Consider the following 11,372-nt stretch of genomic DNA (forward strand, 5'->3'; position numbering starts at 1 on the left):
ACACGAGGATGATTATCAATTAAAGATGCTTTCTCAATCTGCTATGAAAAATTTCCGTGTTCAAAGCCAGTTGAATTTTTATTTTACCAAATCCCATGTTTCCTATATGCTCTTCCACAAACTGTTTTTCAGTCTTGGACAAACTTTTTTGAATGAGACACATGTCTTGATCCTTGAAGTTAGTTGTAAGCAAACTGTAGAGGGATGTGCCTGAATAATAAGGCTATGTATCTTCTGTTATCATGTTAGTGTTGTATAACATTAAATTTCTCCTTTTTCTTGTCTCTTTACATGTTTATTTTCTTTTAAACCAACTCAGATCTGCTTGACTTTGTGTTTACTTTAGTTCTATTGCATTTTTCCTTTAACTGTATTGTGTCAGAAAATGCAAGCCATACTTTAAAAAGGGTACTCATAGTACTTCTGTAAGGATTATCTTAATGGCTTAGTAGAAAGAAAGAGGAAAGGAAAAAGAAAAAAGTTCAGTGAAAAAGAAAATTGCAAATCATTCCTCTGTTTTCCTTTCTTCTCATTTTCCCTTCTGGCTTTCTCAAGATTGGGGATGAGAGGATGGGCTATAAGGGGAAAGAATACCAAATAGCCTAAATTAAACAGAACCTGTGGGGCCTGAAAAATAAATCAACTAGAAAGGAAGAGAATAAATGTAATCACGTATAAGTTGATGAACAGTAATTACCTCTCCCAATTCTACCATAGTACTCTGTAATTTATTTTGAGGATTTGAGTATAAAAAAGTATAAATTTTAAGTTTTCTTCTGTTCACTAGAGATATATTCCTTTATTCTTTCAAATGAAAATTGAGGCAAGCCTCAATTTCAAAAGGTTTCTGAGTAAATTAAAGATATATACAATTATTTATAAAGAGAGTCAATTGAATAAACATAAAATTACAAATTGACTTATCAATCTTGGTCTTAGATTTTTTTTGTATAACTCATTTTTTATGATTCTTCGTATAAGCAAAAAGTATCTTTTACTCACTAGTAGGAAAATGTTTTGCTTCATGTACTTTCAAGAAGTATTTAGTGACCTTATGTTATTTTAATCTAGTGAACAGCCAGAGGTTCAGTGTTTTATATTAAATGAAAACCAGATATTTCTAGAATATTGGGCTCCCAGACTGCCATTTTTCTCTCAAATCTACACAAGGATAAAGAAAGGAAATAAATAGGTGAGGAGGAAAGAAATTAATTGGGCACCAGACATATACAGATCCCAGTATGTACTAAATGTACATTGTTTGTCTAGCACAGTGTTAGGCACAGATGATAAGGATGTTACAGAAAACCAAAACTATGCAAGGAGTTTGCCCTCTAGGTGATGAGATGGATATATTCATGTCAGTTGGCTGAAAAACCAGTGCAGCAATGAGAGGTGTCGTTAACAGAGACTTCGGGAACTCGAAGTCAGGAAATCAAGAGTGAGCCCTGAAGGCGTTAAGATCACTAAGAAGTCTTGAAATGAGGAAGAATGATTGTGACTGAAAAGATTATCATTATTTTCCTACATGGGAAAGTGAAGAGAATGACATTTTGGTGAAAAGAGAAAAAGAGAGAGAGAGAGAAAGAGAGAGAGAGAGACCCAAGAGCGTGGTTAAATCAAAGAATAAGAACCAGGCTTGGCTGGAATGGAGCATTCAGGCTGGATCACTGGAGTAGATAAGAAAGAGCAGAATGAAGGATTTTGGAGGACTCTGGAGGCTGGGTAAAAGAGTCCAGGGAGAATACAGTCTAAAATTTGTTTTTGTAGATAGTGGGCAATAATCAAGGAGAAAAAAAGGTGCCTGGAGACATCAGATTATTGAATTAAGGGACAAATGTTTTTATTCTGACAAAATTAAGGAAGTGAATTATTTTAAAGAAATCTGGTCTTCTGGATTTTCTCACTTGCATATACTCTTTAATTACCAGTTGTTCTGGACTTATGTTTCACCAATAAATAATACCAGAGTAAATTAATATTTATTAAATAATCTACTGTATGCCAGCCTCCCTCGTATAATTCTCACAACACTCTATGGTATGTTAGCATAGTACGTTATGATAAATTTCTAGATTAATGGATTTCTGGCCCAAGATGATAGCAATAAATGATGAGCAGGTATTGAACCCAAGTCTTCCGAAGGTAAATCTGTCTCTTTTCTCTATTTCATTCCATTTCCAATCTGTGCTAGACTCTGGGTTGAATATTTATTTTAAAACCAAATCAGCATTGAGGCACAGTTACACATTAATATTTTTATTTTAAAAGTTATCTTTATATAGTTGGAGACAAATAATTTTAAGAATTTTGGTAATTCCCCACGGTCACAAATAGGTAAACTTTCCAATATTTAAAAAATAACCAGTAAGAAATCAAATATTTCATAAATGAACAAAGAATACTCATTTAAAAGTTTATTACGTGTCAGATTTTATAGAAATTACATTTTCGCTAAAAATTGAAATTTTGTTTGGCTTTTTTTATTTTACTTTAAGAAAGAATTATAATTGGGATACGTAGTATGCTTGACTCATTTTTAAAAGTTGGATCCCACAGAGCAAAATAATTTTATCAGAATAAGTTTCAATGTATCCTCACATAATCTAATTTTTATGTGTAAAATTAATAAAGATAAAACTATGACTGGTATATATTTCATTATTTTAACAAATATTTATGAAATGCCTAATATGTAAAAGCTAGATGTGGTGCAGGTCTCTGAGGAAAATAGACTTTAAGAATTTGGAGATCATTTCATAGAGAGTGATCAAAAATGTCGAAACCTCAAGTTCACATAAGACTTAAATAAGTAACATAAATAAATGAAACAGATGATATAAGATAGGAAGTGGTTCAATTTAGGTCGTATGTATATAAACACTTCATTTTGAAAACAGCCATTTGTTTAAACTGGTTTGCATATTTAAATGGTCAGAGACAGTTGTATGCTGTTAAAATGTTTAATAGTTGGCTCTTTAGGAAAAAGTCTTGAGTAATAGTATTTGCCTAGTACTGCAGGGCCATGGCCTAGAGAAGCCACTAGAGGGATGTCTGTTTTCAAGCCACTTGACCAGTTTTAAGCCATTAGAGGATGTCACTGAACACGAGCAGGGAAGAAATGCACTGCAGCTCACCATTACACAGTATTTTTACCATACAGATAAAATAGACACATATAACCTCAAGAATACAGAAAATAGGAAAATGCAGTAAAATAATTAGTAAGCGATACATTTTAAGTATTTATCAGTTTTCTTTTAAATATAATGTAATCATGTTTCCTTCCATCTTTTAAAAATTGGCAGTATTTAACAACCAGATCTCAATATTCCTAAAAATGTAACGATTGGCCCTTGTGAGCCAGTACAAGTTGTCTTTAGTGCACCACCATGAGATCAAGAAAGAAAAAACAGTCACAAAAAGCCACAAGAATATTTAACTCGCAAAGACAAAAACTCCTAGCCTATATGATTCATGCATATAGGAGATCAATTAGAGATTCATTAATATTTATTGAGAACTTATTAACTGCCATGCAGCTCTTTATGTTTCATTTCTTATTTATTCTTCATAACGGTCTTATGAAGTTGTATTACTATTATCATTTTATGACATATGGGTAAAGAGGCATAGACAAGGAAAATGTTCCTGGTAGGAAAGCAGAGATTGACTCCAGTTTTGTTTCACTCAAATGCGTCTGCTCTTAAAAAAGTATATCCCCCCCGCCACCTCTATCCCGCCAGTGACATTACAACCTTCAAAGGGTCATAACCCTCAAAGCCACTCAGAGCTCCAATTTAAAAGAGCTATGAATTTGCTCCCCTATCAGGAAGGTCTTAATTAGCAAAAATTATGGGAAGTAAGTAATTATAAAGATTAAATCAAACTTCACTCTGATCCTCTTCCATCTAAATTTTAAGAAAGAGTGGGAACTCTCCTCAGATTACTACGTTGTTTACTTTCCATGCACTTATTTTCATCTGGGCTTTCCAATTTCCAAAGAAATAAATACAGTTTGGTAGTTGTACCAAACTGTATTTATTTCTTTGGAATAATTCTCCCCACCCCCAGCCCCATTTTCTAGATTTCCAACGATTGTTCTGGGAAGGGTGGGCTCAGTTCTTGTCTACCTGTCAGAGTGATTAATTAGATTTAATTTCATGTCGTGTTCTCTGCCATCCTGTCCCTTCCTCCTGTGACTAATAACTCTTCTACAGAGTCCAAACAAATGGTCACGGTATCTAGTTTTTATTTTTGGAAGTTTTCCCCAGCCAAAGTGCATAGAACCTCTTCACAGACAGCAGTTTAGAAATTCCTGGCCAGGATTCCTGCCCTTAACAGCCGCACTTGATATGGCTAGATGGCTCGTTGACTGATATCTTGGGTGGCATCATGCCAGCTCAAAAGTTGTCAGACTATTTGAATCAGGAATCAGCACTGGGCAGTGATAAATATAGAAGGGCAGCCTACAAAACAACTCTGCGAGGGGTCATATCTTCTTCAGGAAGTGCCTTTGTGCCAGCACTAAAGCATTAACACCACATGTCTTTTTCTACACTTGACATCTGTGGACACTTAGAGTGTGTGACAAAAGGAGGAAGTGAATGAGAGTGGAAAGGAAGACAAGAGAGTTTATAGGTGAAGCTACCAAACCAGAGAAGGACGAAGTAGAGCTTGGGCCCAGAAGCACGTCCCGGACTCCACCTCATCGAATATTTTAGTGTGCGGTGTGAGTTCTAACTACAGGCGCCCGGTTTCAAGGCCAAAGCTAAGCGCAATTGAAGAAAGAGGTCAGGAACAGGCAAGTCAAATGTCCGTTTCTAGCCATGCTATAGACCCTCAAAAAGAGTCCATTACCAACATGCCACATGGCCACCAGGTGAAGACTTTGGATAGGAAACCGTCCCACCCCTTCCCAATGAATTAAAACATGTCATGAACCCTGATCACTGGTGTCTCGAGGGGGGCAAGAAAACGTGGTTGTCCCAGACACCCAGAAAAGCCTGGCATAGCTTTAATAAATTCATCAGTGAAAAGAAGATGTTTAGTAGTCTAAATATGTGCGTGAGCATGGGAGGACTCCAGTTTCGGGATTTGTGAGACTGAAACTCTTCCCTGTGACTAATTTAAGTCTCAAGGTTAACAACTGGTCCAGTATCATTTTACAGATAATCCTCATTTCCTCATCTGTAAACTGAGAATAAAATTTAAACATACCTCGCAGTGTTGTTATTAGGCTCAAATGGTTTATGCAAAGCATTTTAAAATGGTTAAAGTCCTTACAAATTATCGTCGGGATTTTGGGGAGCAGCGTACTCCTTTGTAAAAATTAATTGCAACACTTATCTCCATCATTGGTCATTTTTAGAAATCATATATAAAAACACATTTTATAAGTCATGACTGTTTTTAAATTGGTAATGTTTAAAAGAAATCTGGGGATACTGTATCTTCAGACTAACAAGAAGCCATTGTACTTTCTAAAAAGTCATTTCATTGAGTTACCTTCAGGACCTACATACAAATTGAATAAAAAGTCAGTCTCAAAAATCACTGCTCATTCTAAAATAGTATCTGCTCTATTTACTTGACATTTACTCTAAATGACTTTTGGCTCAGATACAAAGTCAAGTTCATCTTGAAAGGAAGATATTTGCATTATGCTTCATGGTAACAATTTCACATAACCTTACCATTTGAACCTCCCTGTGGTTCTTTAGGCTAGGCAGGGTACATGCTCATAGACCTAATTCGTGAAGAAATTGAGGGCCAGCAAGGTAGAGATAGAGCTTAATGCAAACCCTGATTTCCAATTTCCAAAGAGATTTCTTATTCCGCGGAGAAATTTTCCTCCATTCTTTGGGTTGTTCCCACTGAACTCCTCAAGTTAAAAAATCACTTTCAAATATACTTGCAAAACATATTTTGAACAATGATAACACTACTGGAATATAAGGACAGTCTCCCAGAGTAGCCATATTGAAATTTCTAACATTTTCACAAATGTAAGTCCTGAAGTATTCATTTAAAAATCAATTGGTTGGAATTTTTTTTATCTTAAATTCACCTAATGCATTATCTATTTCTAAGCCTCTCATTTTTAGAAGAAACTGAGGCTCAGAGGTTTAAGAAACTCAGAATATTCATTGATATTTAGGTGAATTGCCAAGGTCACACAGAAACTCAGTATTAAATTATGAAGAAATACACAATGAATCCAGAATAGCTTTTTAGAAAAAAACAATATGGTAGTAAAAAAAATAATAATAAAAATGCCCATATGTATTTAACATTATCAGTGTGAGTTTATTTTTCATGTTTGGACTTATTTTCCATGTTTGGACTTATTTTCCAATCTTGAAAATTCATTCTATAGTGCTTATATTTTTTTCTTAACATGACAAAATTAATTCCTAGCAACTTAACACTTCCTCAGGAAAGCCCTCATTCTCTCCTCCATCCACTATAAATCCTTTCTGTGTATTCCACTAACACTTGGTTTATGACTCTGTTCTAACACTGACACGTTATCCTCTAGTTGTTTTTTTTTTGTATCAGTCTCCAGTGTACATACTATGAGTTTCTTGAGGGCAAGAATTCTTGCTGATTCTTCCTTCCCAGAACCTAACATGGTGTCTGGTACATAATAAAGAATGTTCAATAAATGTTTGAAGAATGAATGAATGTATGTAGACAATTTAAACTATGAGACTGTGTTAATAAACAAAAGGGAGTTAATGCCATGTTAACACATATCTTGCCAGATCGAGTGTTTATCTATTTACTATCTTCTCTTTATCTCTTAGAAAAGTATCAGGCATTTTGATTCTGAGTATTCTAGAGTATGCAGTCATAGTCACCTCAAAAGGACACTGCATGAGGATTATTGTTGTTACTAGAATTATTTTTAGTAATTCTATTTAGTCGAATGCATTCCTTTGTGGGGAATTCAAAGTGCTTCATTTACATGTTTGCTTAATTGTCACAACCCTGTGAGCTGTGTAGGGACAGGATTATCACCTTATTTCATGAATGAGGAAGCTGAAGGAGCTTGACTCATTCAAAGCCATTCAGACTGCTTTTATGAGAGAAGATTAGAAATGCTTTTCCTATTCTTGATGTTTCTATTGTGTAGAACTGCCACTAATTTTAGCGGTGGACTAATCAAAGCTTGACTGCTACTGAGAGACTCAAACTTGGATACTTCAACCCTTTGGCCTTGCACAAGTCAAAGCTGCCAAAATCAAGAATATACTGTATCAGGTTTGTTTTACACTGACATGTAGGGAGGGCCTGGAGCTGTTACTGTTAGTTCTTTTCTCAGGACAGGTGACATAATTTGAAGGGTGCAAAATAAAACTGCGGGTTCCTTTTTCAAAATTATTAAGAATTTCAAGATCCTGCAGAGCATTAAACCTTTCTAGGATTTCATGGTCATGAAAGTTGCTTATCCTTGCTGTTCTCCTCTTATCTTCCAAATCTTTATAAAGTTTTACCTAACTATTGCTCCATCCCTTATCTTCAGTAACATTCTATTTAGCATATCCTCTCTGCTGGCATTGGGGTGAAATTTCTAAAATAAAAATCCATTGAGGAATTATCTTGTTTAAAATCTTTCAATAATTTTTCATCATCTCTAGGATAAAGTAAGACTTCTTCTTAGGCTTCTCTCTCATTTATCTATTACTGCATAACAAACCACCCCCAAATCAGAGTCTTAAAATAACAACTACATGTTTGCTCACAATTCTGGGTTTGCCAGCTTATCTGGGCTCCCTGTGGTATTTGTGGGGCTCCCTCATGTGTTTTGTGGTTAAGTCGTAGGTCAAGTAGGGACTGGCAGGCCCTGGAGGACAGTTGCCTGGAGCTTTCGACTGGGGTGCTCATTTCTCCTCCCTGTGACTCTCCAGCAGGTTGGCTGAGATCTTCCCATGACGCAGCTGGATTCCAAGAAAGTAAAAGTGAGAGCCGGAAATGCTTCCTAAGGCCAGCAAAATGTCACCTCTTCCACACTCTATTGGTCAAAATAAGTCACAAGACCAGCCCAGATTTGAGAGACAACAGAAATAGATTTCACCTCCTGATGGGAGGAACGGCAACATCACATTGCAAAGAAGTGCGATGGAAGGACTGTGAGGAATTTGTAGACATATTCTGCAACCCACCACACCTTGATGTGTGTTCTTCCTGACCTATGCTTGCTGACTTCTCTTTCCTTGTTTCTGTTCCTCTCATGAGACAATGTTCTAGCCTTGATAGTAAGATGATAATGATAACAACAACAGTTACTGCTACTGAATACATTTTTTTCTTGAACACTGTAGCCGATGTTGTGCACGTCACCCCCCAAGTTCCCTATGATGGAGATATTTTTATTCTCGTTAGAGATGAGGAAACTGAGATGTTCAGGAGCTTAACAGGTCTTGCAACATGGATGAACTTGAATTGGGATTCAAACGCAGGTATACTGATTGCAGCATCCATTAATGTTTTACTATTCCACACAACCGTACCAAAATATTTACTGTGTACTCACATGCCTTTGTGACTTTCACATGCTGTTTCTTTTGCCTGAAAAAGCCTCCCTCTGCCTCTTCCCCCTTACTTTTATTTTTGTCCCCCTCTCCACACATCATGAAAAAGACATACACAGATCTTTGTGAAAACTCTAATTCCTCCAGGCGGAGTAGGCGACCCACTTTAGTATCCTATGCAACCCTTTGCTTATCTTTTTCTCATTCTTGACGATTCGCTCTTTCAGCATAGGAATCTTATCTTATTTTTCTTTGTATCTCCCATGCTTACTGTAGTGCTTGGCTTATAGCCATCATTTGATAAATGATTATTGAATGGAATTTTTAAGAGCATGTTAACTTTGATAGTTAAAGGTATATTCAGGCATATTAATACTTTGCACTGAAATAAGCAGTCGACTAAGTCATATGGTCAAACAGTTGTCCTTGTAGAGTTGTAGAAAATCTTTGGCATCTGCCAGTTGCATCAGACCAGTCATTTATTCATTTATTCAATTATTCAAGCTTCTACATGCAGGATACTATATACTTTGAAAAGGCATTCATGCGTTTAGTCACTCATTAAAAAAATAGCAGATACAAAAATCAACCAATTTTATGTTTAAATGGCCTTGGATTCTCTGTTTTGTTTTTGTAATCAGCATTGTGATCTACACCATAGGTTAGCTAACTTGACACCTATTCCCAACTCCATTTTTTCTTGATTGACTTCACTATTAGGGCTGTAAATACTATATACTCAATTTCTCAGCCTCCCTTGCAGATATGGGTAGTCATGTGACACAGTTCTGGTCAATAAAACACGCTTGTGCAGTTTTTGTGAAAATTTTCTTCTCTTTAAATAAAGTGTAGACATAATTGGCTTCACACCTGTCTCCTCTTCTCCCTGCTGTGAGTACAAACATAATGCCAGGACCTGCAGCAACTACCCTGGAACTACAAGAAATAAGCATCATGCTAAACATGGCAAAGTGTTAATTAAGATAGAAAGAGCCTAAATCTTCCATGATGTGGTCGAGCTGCTGTATAAGCCCCCAGATGATCTATATCCAGACTTCTGGCCAAGTGAAAAAGAGAACCCTATTTGTTTAAACAAATATCTATTATAGTTAAAGATCAATAATAACAATACTGTAACATAAAGCCTAAGAGAGCAGGGATATTTGTGTGTTTTTGTTTTATTCACTGTAGTATATCTCCAGAACTTGGAACAGTGACTGACACATAGTAGGCATTCACTCCATATTTGCTGACTGAATGAATAATGTAACTGTATGGAGAGCTACTTCCTGAATTGTGTCCTTGATTTACTTCTGCAAGATGCATTTTCAGCTCTGTACCTAATAGCTCTTAGAAACCTAACTCAGCCACTAAAAATGCATTGAAACAAAAGTATCATGAAGCCTCAAAGGAAGTCAAAGAAACGAAACATGGGAACACCCCAGATTTGGTGAAATTCTATGCTCACTTTACTATAAGATCACAAAGGCTACAGTAAGAGGATACTGGAAAAAGGACCTAACTCACAGCTCTAAATAAAAAGCCATGTCACTTGTCTTACCTGGGTTCACCTGCTGCCTAATACTGTGTGCCCAAATCCCTAACTCTATCTCTCAGGCAGGATATGTTCTAATAAGAAAGTTGGCCCCAAGCATCAAAATGTGGTCTTAACATTTTTAGTTTATCTTCTCAACATTTTATCATCAGGAAGATGATAGAAGTTCATAAGGCAGAGAGGAGCTAGCTGTTGAACTTTGGGCTTTATACTCACAGGTACTTTGCTCTCTTTCACCTCTAGAATCTCCTCATAGACCATTGGGGTAAATTCCATACTTGAATAATTAAACATAATTCATCATCCCTCTATCTCTAAGAGATATTTTAAAGGGAAACTTTTTCTCCTATTAATCCACTCCAACAAAAACATCTTGCTTTGTTTTCAGCACTCAATATACCTGTGAAAAAAATACCTGTTGTGTGTACAATTAATTATAAGCTATCTTTTGGTATGAGGAAAACAATGCTGATGCAATATGCCGATGTCAAAATAACTAGGAATGAAGTTCACTAATGCTATCAACAATTGATCTGTCACCCTCTGAAAAAATATTATCAGAATCACTACTATTATTCTTCTCTATTTTTAGAGATTTCTAATGAAAGATTTATTTTGATTCTTTAAAACTAGTTCTTTGTTAATCTTTATAACTGCTTTTATGCTACAGAAAACTACCAAATACATGACTTACAGTGAATTTTTGTGCTATAATGGTTCTGTCTGTAATGTCTAAGGAAAGAAGTCACTCTCAGGAGAACAGTCTAAACTGCTTCAACAATTTGCTTGAGAAAAGCCTGAAGTACTAGGCTATTTTCATTTTGTTTTTAAAATAGAAACACATGCAGCAGTATGAACTCAGTGTCCGTGAACGTGTCACATCCCAGCCAGAAGACATGAAGTTTTTAGTTTTTTTCACAAGAATTACTTCAATATTAAGAAGGTCTTTCAGTTCTTCCTTTCCCTACTCTCTTTGGAGCTCATGAGCTCTAATAAGTACAAATACTATGCTTTGACATTTCTCTAAATTGTGCCAGGATGTTAGTTATGAGAAACAGATTTCGAAGTTGTTTGCTTCGTGGTTTTCCTTTTGTTTTCCATTTGGGATTTCCCCCACCTTGAGCACAGGTCAGTATACCTGCCTTTGGTGAATTTGTATCAGGTTTACCTCTCCAAAAAAGTAATTGGATTCCCCCGTTGATTTTGACCCCTGTTCTAACCTCAACTATTACCCCTTCTTCAGCCTAAGGGAGAGCTGAGCTTTGTTTATGAGGTAAAAA

At 35.9% G+C, this 11,372-nt stretch overlaps 1 long non-coding RNA gene across 1 annotated transcript in view; it reads left to right on the forward strand.

Annotated features, from left to right (window-relative positions):
- The window catches only part of LOC120583355 (uncharacterized), a 36,356-nt gene extending 25,564 nt beyond the window's left edge, over positions 1-10,792 (forward strand). The window contains exon 2 of the long non-coding RNA XR_005647775.1: positions 7,914-10,792. This is a non-coding gene — a long non-coding RNA (uncharacterized LOC120583355). The remainder of the gene's footprint in view (positions 1-7,913) is intronic.
- Positions 10,793-11,372: the final 580 nt, after the last annotated feature.

This window comes from Pteropus medius, unplaced genomic scaffold (assembly GCF_902729225.1).
Source record: "Pteropus medius unplaced genomic scaffold, Ma_sr-lr_union100, whole genome shotgun sequence".
Classification (NCBI taxonomy): Eukaryota; Metazoa; Chordata; class Mammalia; order Chiroptera; family Pteropodidae; genus Pteropus; species Pteropus medius.